Here is an 18,071-nt window from a genome sequence, read left to right as displayed (position 1 = left end):
CACAAATGCACCCGCAACCGCAAATAAATAGATGCCGGCTGATCGAGGTCAAGCTTAACTTTGTGGAAAGCGAGACTAAGCAATTCGTCCAGCGAAATATCGTTTTCTCTTAAGCGCCTAAATCTCGCAGTTTCTGGGTTTCCATCTACCGTGAAGTCATAAGCAAAAAAACTCGAACGGAGGAACAGCAAATAAAAAAATGATTTCGCAACCAGAGATGCGCTAATGGAGGGGCTTTTAGCAACGTCTGACAATAGGGGAATCCTTGTTTACAATATTTGCCTCATCGGCATATGCAATTCAGTTTCTGATGGAGCTAAAAATAAATCAGTTCTGAATATCGAAAGGTCAAAGTACGATTAACTCGGCCAATGAATACGAGCCTGATGCATTAAAAACTCAAAATTTTACATAGAATGTATGAGCTCATTAGCGCTTTTGCCACCCAGAAATTTTGCAGTTTTTGATGGACTATTTCTCCTTAAATATTACACCCAAAGAGCTAAAAATTTCACCATGTCCTAAGGTTTTCTAGCTCTTTAGCTGCCTGAAGTCAATTTGTATCTAACATGCTTCCTTCTTTACACAAAGCCATATGCAAATGAGCAAAAATGTAAACAATGACGTCAGCATGAATCCGCCTATAGATTGACAAGAAAAACGCGCACATTTTTGTTGTTTCGGTATTTTTTTTTTTTTTTGTTTTGTTTTATCGATGGTATGTTTCAAGATTTGTTGTCTCCGAATGCTACAAAATCAAAATTTTCTGAATAAATAATTTTCGTTTGTAAGTTAACGTTTACAATAATAATAAGCTGGAATAAAAGTTTCTCAAACATGACATAACATCGAAAAGATATGTTACTGTCGTGCGCTAATGGAGAGGCTTTTAGCAACGTCTGACAAAGGATTGACATGAAAAACAAATGTTTGATTTTTTGTGATTTTTATCGTTGGTGTGTTTGAGGATTGGTGTTTGTGTTTGTAGTTTACTTCTCTAATAAGCGCTTGAGGTTGACAGATGTTTTGCCAAACGTTTCTCTTTGGTATTATTTATGCTAGAAGGCACACTTGATTATGAAAACAAGCTGTTTTTAATACAAGCCATAGTCGAAAAGAGGTCTCTTTATTGAACTTTTTAGACTTTTTATTGAGTATATGTCTTCCTTCGCTCGAAGTTGTCCGTCCTCGTGTGCCACACTACTTCTCCTACCATTTATCGAGGTTTGGACTGTGAATCCTTTTGGATCCTTCTGGCGCGGCGTCACTGTTGGCTCGAGGCCTTTTAACTTGTTATATATGTATGTATATATATATATAAACGGAATAAAAAGGTAAACAGAACGATGAGCTCCCAGTAGAAGGATCCGCGGAGGATACAGTGCTTCAATGAAAATATTAAGTAAGTGTAAAACGATGAAACATTAAGCAAACTTCTAACTGTTCCAGCTTTAATGTGGCGACGTTTCGGCCTTCTTCAGGTGGAACGTATTTACATAAAAACTAAAGTCCTAGTAGGTTTACAGAATGACCTGAATTTAAACTAAACGTAAGAAATATAAATAGTATTGCTTAATGTATTCCAGACCTAAATAATAGGATATAATAATGAGTAAAAGGCAAGAATGTGCAAGGGGCGAAATAACCACGATTAGTTGCGAAGAACTCAATTACATTGTGTAAATGATGCCCTAATTACGTATTATAGCGGACGCGATTTTTGGATCTGAATTCGCGTCTTTTGTTAAGTCCGTGAGGACTAAGTGTACACAGTTGTGCGGTCCAGTAGGCCTCTCTCGTAAGTAATAATCTATCAATATAAGCTGCGTCCCCTTGGCTGGTAATTTTCTCAATAGCAATAAAATTAATTTCAGAAATTTCGTGTTTGGTACAATTGAAGTGGACTGCAAGCTCGCACGTTTTTTTTGTTTGTTCGCATGGATGACTTGTAATTACGAAAACGCACCTTGAATTCAGTGGAAGTAGAACCCACGTATTGTAAATTGCATTTCTTGCACGAGGCCAAGTAAAAACATTTCTGGAGGAGCAAGACAAGTTTTTGCAAATCTTATAGGCTCGGCCTGTGGAAAAACTCTTAGATTTGGAATCTTGAATTAGAAAATTCTTGCAAAGGTCGCATCTAGAAGAGCATTTAAAACACCCTCCCGTTTCCTTCTCTGCCTGACTAACTTTCCCACCCACACAAAATCTAGAAGGCGCCAGAATGTCTTTGAGGTTTTTGGTACGGCGATATGCTGGAAAAATCGATTTTGATGGAAAAATTTCCGATAACTCAGGTGACGATCTTAAGAGATGAGCATGCTTTTGGATAACCCTATGAATATCAGGGAGGATAGGATTGTAGTCGAGGACTAACGGAAATACTTTTTTGTTGGACTTGACATTTTTCTTGAGGAGTACTGATCTCCATTATACTAAGCTTAACCAGGACCCCACCATTGAGCATTTTGATAAAGTCAAAATTTGGGGACAGAAATGGTTTAGTGAAGGACAGATTAGTCAGGAGATTGCCACTTGGGTTGCCAATTTGGAACCAAAACCGGGGGTGGCTTTTGGCAATGTGAAGACTCACAAAGAGGGCAACCCTCTCCGCTTAATTACATCTTGCTGCGGAACGGCAATCGAAAGACTTTCTGCTTTTACTGAATTTTATCTTAAGCCTCTCGCCCAAAATCTACCCTCGTTTGTTAAAGATACCACCGATCTTATCAACAAGATCCAAACATTTAATTCTGAGAGAGGTCCTTTACCACCTGGGTGTCTGTTGGTCTCCTGGGATGTCGTGGCTATGTTTCCCAATATTGATAATAACTTAGGCATTCCAGCTGTTAGAAAAGCTCTTGATTCTAGATCGATCAAATTTCCATCCACCGCCGAATGCATTGTTGAGACAATCGAAATTTGTCCCCAAGCCAATAATTGTCAATTTTCGGGGAAAAATTTTGTGCAAAAACATGGTACGACTATGGGCCCCAAAAACGCATGCAGTTACGCCGACTTGGCTATGGGATTAATTGATGAGAAAGCTAAATTTGGAGGTGGTGTGAAACCGTTGTTATGGTGGAGATATAGGGATGATGTTTTCGATGTTTGGACACATGGTTTGCCTAAGTTATTAGAGTTTACCGAGTACATCAATTCCCTCTATCCCACTATCAAATTTGAGCTGGCGTACTCTGAGCACACCCTCAATGTCTTGGATCTCACACTGCACCTTCAAGACGGGTTCATAATTACTGATATTTATGCTAAGCCTACAGATAGCCATCTTTATTGACCCTTTTCCAGTTCGCACCCAGCACACTGTAAAAGGGCAATTCCCTACGGAGTTGCTTTACGCATTAGACGTAACTGTTCTACGGATGAGTCCCTTTACAAGAGATGTGTTGAATATAAAGGGTATCTTAAATCCCAGGGTTATAATGCAGATCTGGTAGACAATCAATTTGACAGAGCGCTGAGAATTGAAAGATCAGTACTCCTCAAGAAAAATGTCAAGTCCAACAAAAAAGTATTTCCGTTAGTCCTCGACTACAATCCTATCCTCCCTGATATTCATAGGGTTATCCAAAAGCATGCTCATCTCTTAAGATCGTCACCTGAGTTATCGGAAATTTTCCATCAAAATCGATTTTTCCAGCATATCGCCGTACCAAAAACCTCAAAGACATTCTGGCGCCTTCTAGATTTTGTGTGGGTGGGAAAGTTAGTCAGGCAGAGAAGGAAACGGGAGGGTGTTTTAAATGCTCTTCTAGATGCGACCTTTGCAAGAATTTTTTAATTCAAGTTTCCAAATTGAAGAGTTTTTCCACAGGCCGAACCTATAAGATTTGCCAAAACTTGTCTTGCTCCTCCAGAAATGTTGTTTACTTGGCCTCGTGCAAGAAATGCAATTTACAATACGTGGGTTCTACTTCCACTGAATTCAAGGTGCGTTTTCGTAATTACAAGTCATCCATGCGAACAAACAAAAAAAACGTGCGAGCTTGCAGTCCACTTCAATTGTACCAAACACGAAATTTCTGAAATTGATTTTATTGTTATTGAGAAAATTACCAGCCAAGGGGACGCAGCTTATATTGATAGATTATTACTTACGAGAGAGGCCTACTGGACCGCACAACTGTGTACACCTAGTCCCCACGGACTTACCAAAAGACGCGAATTCAGATCCAAAAATCGCGTCCGCTATAATACGTAATTAGGGCATCATTTACACAATGTAATTGAGTTCTTCGCAACCAATCGTGGTTATTTCGCCCCTTGTACATTCTTGCCTTTTACTCATTATTATATCCTACTATTTAGGTCTGGAATACATTAAGCAATACTATTTATATTTCTTACGTTTAGTATAAATTGAGGTCATTCTGTAAACCTACTAGGACTTTTAGTTTTTAGTTTTTATGTAAATACGTTCCACCTGAAGAAGGCCGAAGTCCGAGTAGAACTTTCGTTATTGAGGGGTAGAATTCTACAACATCGAAGCTGATGAAAGCAGATTCGCATTTATTTGGTAAGTTTTTGAACCACTGCAGCACAGACGTGCCCTCGACTTCGCGTCTAACTACACGACCATCTCCCCAGATGATCGCCAAATCGTCCTGCTTGCTAAGGAATCACTACTATTTAGTAATGAGACCTCTTGGCAGAAGAAAAATTCCAACGGCCTTTTCGACGTCACCATGGGAAGTTATGATGGAGCGGAGACATGTGAACTAGTCGGCTGCTACCTCCTATCACAGCTTGCGACTATACCAGAAATTAACATCGGACTTTACCGTGACGACGGCCTTGCAGTTATAAACCAGACACCCCAAAAAGTGAAGAGAATTAAGAAACAGATTTGCACGATATTTGCCCAAAACAACCTTAGATTTACCATCGAGGCAAACAAGAAAATCATCAACTTTCTCGATGTAACGCTTGACCTGATAACCGGCAGATTCGGACCCTATTCTAAAGCAGCAACTACCCATCTATACGTACACAGCAAGTCTAACCACCCATCTTATACTACGAAACATCTCCGAAGCAGTTAATAAAAGACTTTCTGAAATCTCTTCTGACGAAGACATGTTTAACAAAGCCGCACCTCCCTACCAAGACGCGTTACACAAGAGTGGCTACACATACAAGCTGCACTTCACTGAACCGGAACCGCACCGACAGCAATACCAAACCAAAAGGCGAAGAAACATAATTTGGTTTAACCCAACATTTAACAGAAACGTCCAGACCAACATTGGCAGAGCGTTTATCAACCTTATTGACAAGTGCTTTCCAGTGACCCACAAACTGAGGAAGATTTTCAATAGAAACACCATTAAACTGAGCTACTCATGCACACCCATTATGAAACAGATCATAGACGGGCATAACAAAGCCACAATGAGGAGCGCAAAAATGTCCGAAGATAGCCGCCCCCAAAGATTGTGCAACTGCAGGAACGAAAACGAATGCCCTTTAGGAGGGGAATGTTTGCAAAGCGAGGTCGTCTACCAAGCCACAGTCGCTACCAGGGAAGAAACTGAAACGTAAGTTGGCCTCACAGCGACAGATTTTAAGACTAGATGGCGCAACCACCGAATGTCGTTCAACCACGAGAGACGGCGAAATGACACAGAGCTGAACAAGTACCTGTGGAAACTAAAGGAGAAGAGGGAAGACTATTCGATTTCATGGAAAATTATTGCTAGGGCTAGAGCATATTCCAATGCCACAAAACGTTGCAATTTATGCCTCACTGAGAAATTTTTTATCTTGTCTTATCCACATGAAGCCTCTTTAAACAAGCGAAGTGAAATAATATCCAATTGTAGACATCGGCGGAAATATCTTCTCAAGTATTCTTAACGCTATTATCGGCGCGCGCACGGTTTTCAAGCTTTGAATTTTTTAAACAATGTCATGTGATCACGTTGCTGAGTTAGAGTTAACCGTCACGATGCCTCAGTGTGTATGGAGTTTAACTGATGAGTGGATCAACTTTTGTTGGTCTACGAAACAGGCTGTATTAAAATCCATATGTGCGTAACTTGAGTATATATATATATAGATAATAATTATACCTCAAGATTTAGGTTACTTGAACTTTTACTGCAGTAAAAGTTCAAGTAACCTAAATCTTGAGGTATAATTATCCATAGCTCTAGCCCTGCTATTGAGCACTTTTTAGTAGATGATGATCTCATTCCGCTATTTTGGTTATATATATATATATATATATATATATATATATATATATATAAAATGTAAACAAACTGTAAACTTCTGTGTCGAATAAAGATACTAAAATAAATGAAAAACGAAAGTCCTCTTTTTCTTTGTCTTTCTCTTTGCTTTTGCGCTACGCGTTTCACCGCTGTTGCGGCTCTTCAGGCATAGCAAGGTTAGTTCTGAGAGTTTTAAATCAGATTGAAATCCCCGAGTTCATTATGATGTCAGGAGAAAGAAGATTCTTAACACTCCGAGTATGGGGTGAAATCATGAAAAATTCGACTAAAACTACAGTAACAGCAGCAGTTAAAACTTTAGTTTCAGTTATGTGCAAAACGTTTTGCAGGATCAGAGGGAACAAATGTTAAAACACACCATCGATAAAAATGATAAAAAAGTGTACTCAAACAACAAAAATGTGTACGTTTTTCTTGTCAATCTTTTGTCAGACGTTGCTAAAAGCCCCTCCATTAGCGCATCTCTGGTTGCGAAATCATTTTTTATTTGCTGTTCCTCAGTTCGAGTTTTTTTGCTTATGACCTAACGGTGGATGGAAACCCAGAAACTGCGAGATTTAGGCGCTTAAGAGAAAACGATATTTCGATGGACGAATTGCTTAGGCACGCTTTCCACAAAGTTAAGCTTGACCTCGATCAGCCGGCATCTATTTATTTGCGGTTGCGGGTGCATTTGTGGAAGCTGTGTAAATGAAGCGTGAAAGTATACAAAAATAATAAGTCAAAACATGTCTGAAATTTATCCATATGTAATTTCTGAGTTTCCTCTGACATTTCACGACATTTAATTTTTTTTAATTTACGATTTTTAGTTTTTTATGGACCCTCGACACTTTTCTCGGACCCTCGACATTTTACCCTCGACCCTCGACATTTTACCCTCGACCCTCGACAAAAACCCAAACTCATTTATGACACTCGATTTAGCCGTTAATAAACGGCGACAGTTTTGGTTTGTATATATATAATAATTGATTTAGCCATTAATTAACCGCGAAATTTTTGGTTTGCATATACATGACACTCGATTTAGCCGTTAATTAACGGCGAAATTTTTGGTTTGTACTTATATAATAATCGATTTAGCCATTAATTAACGGCGAAATTTTTGGTTTTAATATATATGACACTCGATTTAGCCGTTAATTAACGGCGAAATTTTTGGTTTCAATATATATCACACTCGTTTTAGCCATTAATTAACGGCGAAATTTTTGGTTTGAATATATCTGACACTCGATTTAGCCGTGAAATAACAGCGAAATTTTTGGTTTAAGTATATATAAAACATTATATATAAAAGTATATATAATGTCAAAGCAGTCCTCCTCTATGGCTCTGAAACGTGGAGAACAACTAACCAAACGTCCCAGAAATTGCAGACCTTCGTCAATAAGTGCCTTAGGCGAATTTTAAAAATTAGTTGGACTGACAGGGTAACGAACGAGATGCTGTGGGAATTAGCAGGCGAGGAACCAATCATAACTCAGATCTCAAAGAGAAAGTGGAGATGGATAGGTCACATCCTAAGGAAACCGGCTAACAACATCACCCGGCAGGCACTACGTTGGAACCCTCAGGGCAAGAGAAAGAGGGGTCGTCCCAGGAACTCCTGGAGAAGAGGTGTAGAGTCCCAAATGAGAAACTGGGGCCACACTTGGGCCACTTTAGGAAGATTTGCCCAGGACAGAACCCGATGGAGGACGGAAGTGGTTAATGGCCTATGCTCCAACCGGAGCTAAGGGAATATATATATATATAAAACTCGATTTAGCCGTGAATTAACGGCGAAATTTTTTATTTGAATATATATAATACTCGATGTAGCCATTAATTAACGGCGAAATTTTTGGTTTATATATATATATATAACACTCGATTTAGCCGTTAATTATCGGCGAAATTTTGGATTGAATTAATTGAATTAATTTGAATTAAGAAATGGTTAGAGTGCAGCGTGCAACCATCGAGTTATGGATGCACGCGGGAAGTTGCTAAGATGGAAAGAAGCGTAACAGCGTTCATGTTAGGTCCATATCATGTCCCACTAACTAATACATATTAATACTAAGTATTATTACGTTCATGTATGTTGCACGATATGTCCTATGTAACCTTGTTCTATCAGTTACCTTTATTCTTCCTCACTAACCCCCATCTACCCTAGGTAACCCATGTCCTATCACGTTCACCCTCATCTGCCCTAAGTAACCCATGTTCTACTACTTTCACCCTCATCTACCCTTGGTTAGCCATGTTCCAACACGTTCACCCACATCTACCCTACGTAACCCAAGTTCTACCTCGTTTACCCCTATCTACCCTAGGTAACCCATGTTCTACCACGTTCACCGTCATCTACCCTAGGTAACTCATGTTCTACCCCGTTTACCCCCATCTACCCTTGTTTAGCCATGTTCAACCACGTTCACCCTCATCTACCCTAGGTAACCCATGTTCTACCATGTTTACCCCCATTTACCCTTGGTTAGCCATGTTCTACTACGTTCACCCTTATCTACCCTAGGTAACCCATGTTCTACCACGTTAACCCCCATCTACTCTAGGTAACCCATGTTCTACCACGTTTACCCCCATCTACCCTAGGTTAGCCATGTTTCACCATGTTCAGCCTTATCTACCCTAGGTAACCCATGTTCTATCACGTTAACCCCCATTTATCCTAGGTAACCCATCTATCACGTTTACCCCCATCGACCGTAGGTTAGCCATGTTTCACCATGTTCACCTTTATCTACCCTAGGTAACCCATGTTCCACCACGTTCACCCTGATTTACCCTAGGTAACCCGTGTTCTACCTCGTTTACCCCTATCTACCCTAGGTAACCCATGTTCTACCACGGTCACCCTCATCTACCCTTGTTTAGCCATGTTCTACCACGTTCACCCTCATCTACCCTAGGTAACTCATGTTCTACCCCGTTTACCCCCATCTACCCTTGTTTAGCCATGTTCAACCACGTTCACCCTCATCTACCCTAGGTAACCCGTGTTCTACCTCGTTTACCCCTATCTACCCTAGGTAACCCATGTTCTACCACGTTCACCGTCATCTACCCTAGGTAACCCATTTCCTATCACGTTAACCCTCATCTGCCCTAGGTAACCCATGTTCTACTACTTTCACCCTCATCTACCCTTGGTTAGCCATGTTCCAACACGTTCACCCACATCTACCCTAAGTAACCCATGTTCTACCACGTTTACCCACATCTACCTTTGGTTAGCCATGTTCTACCACGTTCACCCTCATCTACCCTTCTTTAGCCATGTTCTACCACGTTCACCTCATCTACCCTAGGTAACTCATGTTCTACCCTGTTTACCCCGATCTACCCTTGTTTAGCCATGTTCAACCACGTTCACCCTCATCTACCCTAGGTAACCCATGTTCTACCACGTTTACCCACGTCTACCCTTGCTTAGCCATGTTCTACCACGTTCACCCTCATCTACCCTTGTTTAGCCATGTTCTACCACGTTCACCCTCATCTACCCTAGGTAACTCATGTTCTACCCCGTTTACCCCCATCTACCCTTGTTTAGCCATGTTCAACCACGTTCACCCTCATCTACCCTAGGTAACCCGTGTTCTACCTCGTTTACCCCTATCTACCCTAGGTAACCCATGTTCTACCACATTCACCGTCATCTACCCTAGGTAACCCATTTCCTATCACGTTAACCCTCATCTGCCCTAGGTAACCCATGTTCTACTAATTTCACCCTCATCTACCCTTGGTTAGCCATGTTCCAACACGTTCACCCACATCTACCCTAAGTAACCCATGTTCTACCACGTTTACCCACATCTACCTTTGGTTAGCCATGTTCTACCACGTTCACCCTCATCTACCCTTCTTTAGCCATGTTCTACCACGTTCACCTCATGTACCCTAGGTAACTCATGTTCTACCCTGTTTACCCCGATGTTCAACCACCTTCCCTAGGTAGCTCATGTTCTACCTCGTTTACCCCTATCTACCCTAGGTAACCCATGTTCTACCACGTTCACCCTCATCTACCCTAGGTAACCCATGTCCTATCACGTTCACCCTCATCTGCCCTAAGTAACCCATGTTCTACTACTTTCACCCTCATCTACCCTTGGTTAGCCATGTTCCAACACGTTCACCCACATCTACCCTAAGTAACCCATGTTCTACCACGTTTACCCACATCTACCTTTGGTTAGCCATGTTCTACCACGTTCACCCTCATCTACCCTTCTTTAGCCATGTTCTACCACGTTCACCTCATGTACCCTAGGTAACTCATGTTCTACCCTGTTTACCCCGATCTACCCTTGTTTAGCCATGTTCAACCACCTTCACCCTCATCTACCCTAGGTAGCCCATGTTCTACCTCGTTTACCCCTATCTACCCTAGGTAACCCATGTTCTACCACGTTCACCCTCATCTACCCTAGGTAACCCATGTCCTATCACGTTCACCCTCATCTGCCCTAAGTAACCCATGTTCTACTACTTTCACCCTCATCTACCCTTGGTTAGCCATGTTCCAACACGTTCACCCACATCTACCCTAAGTAAACCAAGTTCTACCTCGTTTACCCCTATCTACCCTAGGTAACCCATGTTCTACCACGTTCACCCTCATCTACCCTGGGTAACCAATGTTCTACCACGTTTACCCACATCTACCCTTGGTTAGCCACGTTCTACCACGGTCACCCTCATCTACCCTTGTTTAGCCATATTCTACCACGTTTCCCCTCATCTACCCTAGGTAACTCATGTTCTACCTCGTTTACCCCCATCTACCCTTGTTTAACCATGTTCAACCACGTTCACCCTCATCTACCCTAGGTAACCCATGTTCTACCTCGTTTACCCCTATCTACCCTAGGTAACCCATGTTCTACCACGTTCACCCTCATTTACCCTAGGTAACCCATGTTCTACCACGTTTACCCACATCTACCCTGGGTTAGCCACGTTCTACCACGTTCACCCTCATCTACCCTTGTTTAGCCATGTTCTACCACGTTCACCCTCATCTACCCTAGGTAACCCATGTTCTACCCCGTTTACCCCCATCTACCCTTGTTAGCCATGTTCTACCACGTTCACCCTCATCTACCCTAAGTGACCCATGTTCTACTCCGTTTACCCTCATCTATCCTAGGCTAAGAACAAGTCGACAGCCTATAAAGGTCACTTGGAATCTAGAAAAGGCTGAGGGATCAGAATTCCTATCGTCTACAGGAACTCTGCAAATACGTGGAACATGGACAAATTTTTATTCGTTGTTTTTTACAAGTGTAATGAAAGTTACAAATCTAACTGATGTTGAGCTATCTGCGGAAAACATATATCTTATTAACCAAGCGCGAGGGCCGTACTGGGAGAATATCGGCCCGAGGTCTTGACAGTACGGACCGAGCTGCGCTCGGTCCGTGCAAAAAAGACCGAGGGCCGATATTCTTCCAGTACGGCCCCGAGCAAGCTTGGTTAATAAGAGATATATTATACGACTGAAGTTCTAAGGGACACAAGTGCGGTATCATTCGGGACCATTCGGGATAATGCCCGGTCCAATACTGAGAGAATATTGACCGGCAATAGAGCATTTTGATTGGTTGAATTAGTTATTGGCCCTCTGACTGCCCGTGTCTTGTAATAAATGTCCTTATTATACACTTTTGTAATTAGTTCAAAAGCATCATGACAAAAGCCCTTTAATCTTTCATCTGGATAAGCTGTACAGATAGCTGCAAGTTGGCGCACAAACAAAAAAAAAATCAGAGTACGCTCGTCTTAATTCGGGCTAACATAATAAGTGCACTGCTCGATTGGTTTTTCCGCTACGATGCCTATATCGCCTGCGTTCGGCTCATGACCCCCTCGCACCACTTAAACTTGTTTAAGTTTTGAAAATTGGGAAAAGAAGCGTTAAGTAGCGCTTCCAAAGTAGATTGAAAATCCCTTTACATTTTCTTTTATTTTCCTCTGAATGGAAGAGAAGATAAAAGCCACGAGCAACCCTTCTAAAACTGTACTTTATTCATGCTGTTCCCATAGACTTAATGCTATCTTTTTCACCCTGTACATCTCCGTTGCTTCTTTCTCTTCAGCGTAACATCGCTCGTTTATCGTTTTATCTTGTAAAAAGTTCTTGAAGTAATAATTTGCCTTGAGTGTAATAAGTTTCAGGTTTTGATGGACATTATAAGGGACTAGAAATTCGATTGATTACTACGGTGGCCCATAGGGGACATGACACATTTTTTTTATCGCGCGATAACTGATAGATTATCGCGCGATAAATGGAAATTATCGCGCGATAAATGGAAATTGTCCCGCGATAAATGAAAAATTATCGCGCGATAAAAGAAGATTATCGCGCGATAAATGGAAATTATCGCGCGATAAATGGAAATTATCGCGCGATAAATGGAGATTATCGCGCGATAAATGAAAATTATCGCGCGATAATTTTTATTATTATCGCGCGATAATTTTTATTATCGCGCGATAATTTCCATTCATCGCGCGATAATTTCCATTTATCGCGCGATAATTTCCATTTATCGCGCGATAATTTCCATTTATCGCGCGATCATTTCCATTTATCGCGCGATAATTTCCATTTATCGCGCGATCATTTCCATTTATCGCGCGATAATCTTCTTTTATCGCGCGATAATTTTTCATTTATCGCGGGACAATTTCCATTTATCGCGCGATAATTTCCATTTATCGCGCGATAATTTCCATTTATCGCGCGATAATTTCCATTTATCGCGCGATAATCTTCTTTTATCGCGCGATAATTTTTCATTTATCGCGGGACAATTTCCATTTATCGCGCGATAATTTCCATTTATCGCGCGATAATCTATCAGTTATCGCGCGATAAAAAAAATGTGTCATGTCCTCTATGGGACACCGTAGATTACGCACTTACAAAAGCATTAATTAAAAAACCCATGTATTTACAGGCTTATTGAACAACAAATCGGCGGCTTACTAGTACAATATTTTGCGAAACGAAACGAAACGAAACCAGGCGAGATATAACGAAATTAAAAGAATAATGCAGATATATTTTCTAATAAGTTAAAGGTGACTTTCACGAGGATTTGGAGTAATCTTCAATCAATGAGAAGGATTTTTATTCATTTTGCAAAGCAGTAAGATAAGAAGAGTTACTATTTTTTTAAATCAACTATTTTCACCCTGCGGAGAAAACGTGACGCCTTTCATGTCACAAAATACATTTAACCATTTCAAATCAGTATTTGACCGAGGACTTTTGCCTTGGTTTTATTTCTTAAATCGTATTTAAGTAAATGCGAAATGGACCATTTTCACCCTTCAATAACAATGTCTATCTATTCAGGTCACACAAATACGTTCAAAAGTCACTATCCGAGAGCAAATATGCTATTTTAAAGAACATGAAAATTCCAAGGGGCAACTATCAGACCGATAAACACTCTATTGTCTTTATTGTTCACCACTAAATTTTCTTCCTTGCGCTAGTTGAAAAACAGCCAAAACCCACTAAATGCAGATCAATCAAATATGTATTCATGCGTACAGCCTGTCACAAATGTCATTAATTCGCAACTGTACATTCGCTAAATAATACGTTATACCTGTCAGAATTGAAAAGTCATTGTTTTACTGATCTGCCTAACTTCGCGGCCGTCAAACCATTCAGACTTTTCACTGATTTTCCGCGGACGGGGACTACGGACCGATAGTGTCTCTCCACGAATTAACACTATCGCGTCTCGTGATCAATTTAAACCAGTACGAATCGGATAAAATTTAGTGGTGAACTTTAATTCCTCTCAGCGGGTAGTAACGATGTTGCCATTCTCGTTTCACACGATAGGTTTTAATTAAACGCAATATCGAATTAAGAAAGATCTTGGCCATCTCCACCTGCATTAACGTTCAGTATCTTCATTCCCTATCAACAACAACAACAACAACAATAATCATTACTTCTACTCTTGTATTTGTCAAGTTAAAAAACAATATTGAAAGTAAAAAGAGTATTGGCTATCTGGAATAACCATAGGAACTAGCGGAGCCAGGTACTCAGTAGACTGTAGACAACAACATTGAATGAAAATGAATTACTGATCAGCAACAACATTATAGCATCAAATACATATCATACAAAATCATTTATATCAAGGCCTACAAAGGTCTACAGAATTTAACAAACAAATAACTAAGAAGATAATTTGGGAAAAGACAGAATTGCAATCTAAGATGATATAAATACATATCTCTGATAATAATTCAAAACGAGATCGTTTTGCACTGATTCCTTAAATTTGAAAGACTTTTCACTCATAGACTTCCATATTGGAGGACCTTTAAATCTTATATTGAACATGACATGATTTGTTCTTGCTTCAGGTAAAGTTTAAGTACCTGATAGCAATCTTTTTGCGAACTCTTTTCGCGGGAAGGTCCTCAGCCGGAGTAAGCGAATCTTTTAACTCGTTCTTTCCCCTTCCTGAAGACAGGTTTGTGTCAGAAGGAAAAACAAAGTAAACGGCACATATGACATTTCCCAACGTAGGTTTTGAAAGATTATACCGAAGTTCTAAAATCTTTGTTACACGTTTTCGCATACCTTTGTGCTCTTTCGTCTTTGATACTTGCGTTCTATCAGTTGCTGAAGAAAAGAAGAAATATATCATGTAACAAAAAATGTACTTCCTGCTTCTCCTACAACAGAATCATTAGGCAATGATGAAAAAGCAAAACCGACTGGTAGTTGACATGTACGAGTGAAACTTATAGCAAACGTTCCACGTTTGGACACCCTCTATGCGTGACTAGAGTATAAACTCAATGAAAAATGAATCTAGTTATTTTTATCTTTTCGTATACTTTCTGCCTTTCAACCTCCACATTCTAATGGCAAACTATTCTTCAGCAATAAATTATAACATGAAGTTTCCATCCTCCATAGTTAAATATTGTGGATTTTTACCAGGAACTTTTGAAGACATCGGGTTCCCCAATTTCTATAAACAGTGGACAAAAACATCATTTGGTCACATCGTTTGTGCAGATATGGACTTTGAGAACAGCGATGATTAAATCACTGTGATCTCACCTCACAGCAAAGTTGTAAAAGAAATGGTTTCTTCCCCTTTTTTCCATGGAATTCGTTTTCCGATTTACAGTAATTTTATAATAACAAAGATGCACTGACGTTTCTTGCAGGATATAAAAACGTATAAAAAAGAGATTAGATCTCCCGGAACAGGACACGTATTTTATGGGTGTACCATAACAAAAAAGGATACCTTTTGTTTCTTTTCAGTATCACTCACAATTATCGCGTCTGAAAAAGATTAAGAGATGTGTAACAGTCAAAAGTAAACATCCAGAGATGGTGGAGCCAACGATAGATCTTCGCCAGTTTAATGGAGAACACCTTGCTTTGTGACCGTGTGAACATCATATTATTGTTGCTTCTATATTTATGTTTAATATGGCTAATTTTAATTGAACAATCCTTCAAATACTAAGGGGAGAAGGAGATCAAGCTCATCAACATTCCGAAGAGTACTTTGCTCAGCATCTGTTGATACATCACCTGAAGGAAAAGGTGACATAGCTAATAAGTGGAATGAAAAAACTGCATCATTGTGAGGTTTATCGCATTACTTCAACTCTCATTACTCAATAGCTACATTTTTCGCTAGCTTTTTTGTGAAGTTTCAACGTGAGGAAGAACTTATACAATTTTGTCATATTTAGACGATGCAGGCGAGCATGCTTTACAACCTATACCATGGGGTTTTTAAGTGAGCTATTCATAACCCAAAGAATGTATGATTCTAGGGCACCCCGCACTGAATACGAATATTGGAAAAAGCTTGCATAAAATAAGTTCAAAACTTCATCCTGTGATTAAAAAGATATCATACAAGTAATTTAACTGAAGCCAGGGAATACACGTGATGCTGAAAATTGTAACTTGCCTTGAATATCACTCGATGAACTTGTCTCGCCTGTATCTGTTCCTGTTGGGGACTCAACTAGAAAAAGAAGCTTCTATAAGTATTCTTTTCAAACCCGCATTTTATTTTCAGTTGTGTAACTTGCCTTGAAAATCGCTAGTTGAGCTTGTCTCTCGCCTTTATCTGTACCTGTTAAGGAATCAATTTAGAAAAAGGAGCGTCAATGAGTTATCTTTCTTCCTCTAGCGAACTTTTAATCCCAGGGTTATATTTCATCTGTTCGTTTAGTCAAAAGCTTCCTTTTGGATAGTTTTTTAAACCAAATAAAACAATGCCCAGAGGACAATAAAAAACTGAACTTTTTGTGAAATTTGATTATCTGACTTTCACTGATAACAAGTCTGGTTTAGTTGTTTTTATGGTAAAGTACTTGTACTTAGGTCATTAAATTCAATTCATATGCACGTACTAGATGCGGTACTTGTAGATGATGAAAAAGCTGCAAACAAGAGATTAAAGCAATGATTTGCAAACCATAACTATCACAGAAGCCTTATGTACTTATGTACTTGTTGTGGTGTGTAGTTTTTAATAGTTCGATCAAAGCAGTTTTTAGAACATAGGTTACCTAGGGTAGATCAGGGTGAACGTTGTAGAACATGGATTACCTAGGGTAGATAAAGGTGAACATGGTGAAACATGGCTAACCTACGGTCATGGGGGTAAACGTGATAGAACATGGTTACCAAGGGAAGATGGGCGTTAACGTAGTAGAACATGGGTTACCTAGGGCAGATAAGGCTGAACATGGTGAAACATGGCTAACCTAGGGTAGATGGGGGTAAACGTGGTAGAACATGGGTTACCTAGGGTAGATGGGGGTTAACGTGGTAGAACATGGGTTACCTAGGGTAGATAAGGGTGAATGTGGTAGAACATGGCTAACCAAGGGTAGATGGGGATAAACCAGGTAGAACATGGGTTACCTAGGGTAGATGAGGGTGAACGTGGTAGAACATGGGTTACCTAAGGTAGATAATGGTGAACGTGGTAGAACATCGCGGTATACGATCGAACATCGAACATCGAACATCGTGGTATACGATCGCGGGCGCCTCAATGGCCGCCGCTAAACTCTGGGCTCTGTCCTTTTCGGTGATGTTACTCATCTTAAACGCTCGTTATGACAGATTTTTGGGGACTTTATCTCTGCTAATCCTTCCCGCGACTTGCTGGTTGAGACAGAATGCTGCTGCTTGCTCTATGAGTTTGGTTTATGTCGGACCTCAACCCAGGCGAATCAGTCTACTATCGACTGGCTACCTTCGCTACTCGTTGGCAGCGACTAAATGGACAAAGCACGGTTTGACCACCGTTGCTATTCCTGGACATGATCCTCCAACCGATGTTACAGTGTATCAGCCGGCCTTGTTAAATCCTGGGCCTTATTTGTCTGACTTTGCTCAAATTCCTTCTCTGAAAATTTCCGCCGCCAGAAATTACCATATTCATCAAACAGAAGTCATACAGTATTCAAGGCACGACCTCTTATGTCTTCGGTCACACTCTATAAAACCTGGTGACCGAGCGGTTTTTCAAACCCTGAAAAGCTTCAATATCTTTAGATACAGAGGGAAGGGTTCTGGAAAGAAGGTTAAAGAAAGATATGAAAGATCTCTATCGAAGTCTCTGTCCACGATGCCGGGTCTATTATCTGTTGAGACGCAGCGCCATTTGCATTGGAATGTAAACACCTTTCAGGACGCGAATCGAAATGAATCCCGTCGGGAACGTGCCTCTACTCCCATCCCTCTGGTTGGCAATGTTC

At 40.3% G+C, this 18,071-nt stretch overlaps 1 long non-coding RNA gene and 1 pseudogene across 3 annotated transcripts; one reads left to right on the top strand and one right to left on the bottom strand.

Moving 5' to 3' along the window:
* The first annotated feature begins 2,427 nt into the window (after nt 1–2,427).
* Nucleotides 2,428–5,889, top strand: LOC148718852 (uncharacterized; annotated as a pseudogene).
* A 6,393-nt stretch (nt 5,890–12,282) lies between these two features.
* On the bottom strand, nt 12,283–17,407 carry LOC148718851 (uncharacterized). Of its 3 annotated transcripts, none has more exons than XR_015994044.1 (7): nt 17,270–17,407; nt 16,389–16,432; nt 16,265–16,321; nt 15,584–15,876; nt 14,902–14,943; nt 14,697–14,781; nt 12,283–14,223 (listed from the first exon to the last, which is right to left on the bottom strand). It is a non-coding gene; the product is annotated as an uncharacterized LOC148718851 (long non-coding RNA). The 3 variants fall into 3 exon arrangements; XR_015994046.1 differs by having other exon boundaries at nt 14,902–15,298; nt 15,584–15,621; XR_015994045.1 differs by having other exon boundaries at nt 15,584–15,621.
* Between the last annotated feature and the right edge of the window lie 664 nt (nt 17,408–18,071).

Source organism: Stylophora pistillata, chromosome 12 (genome assembly GCF_964205215.1).
Source record: "Stylophora pistillata chromosome 12, jaStyPist1.2, whole genome shotgun sequence".
Taxonomy (NCBI): domain Eukaryota; kingdom Metazoa; phylum Cnidaria; class Anthozoa; order Scleractinia; family Pocilloporidae; genus Stylophora; species Stylophora pistillata.
The sequence above is the reverse complement of the archived record's forward strand: the minus strand, read 5'-3'. Positions and strand labels throughout refer to the sequence as shown.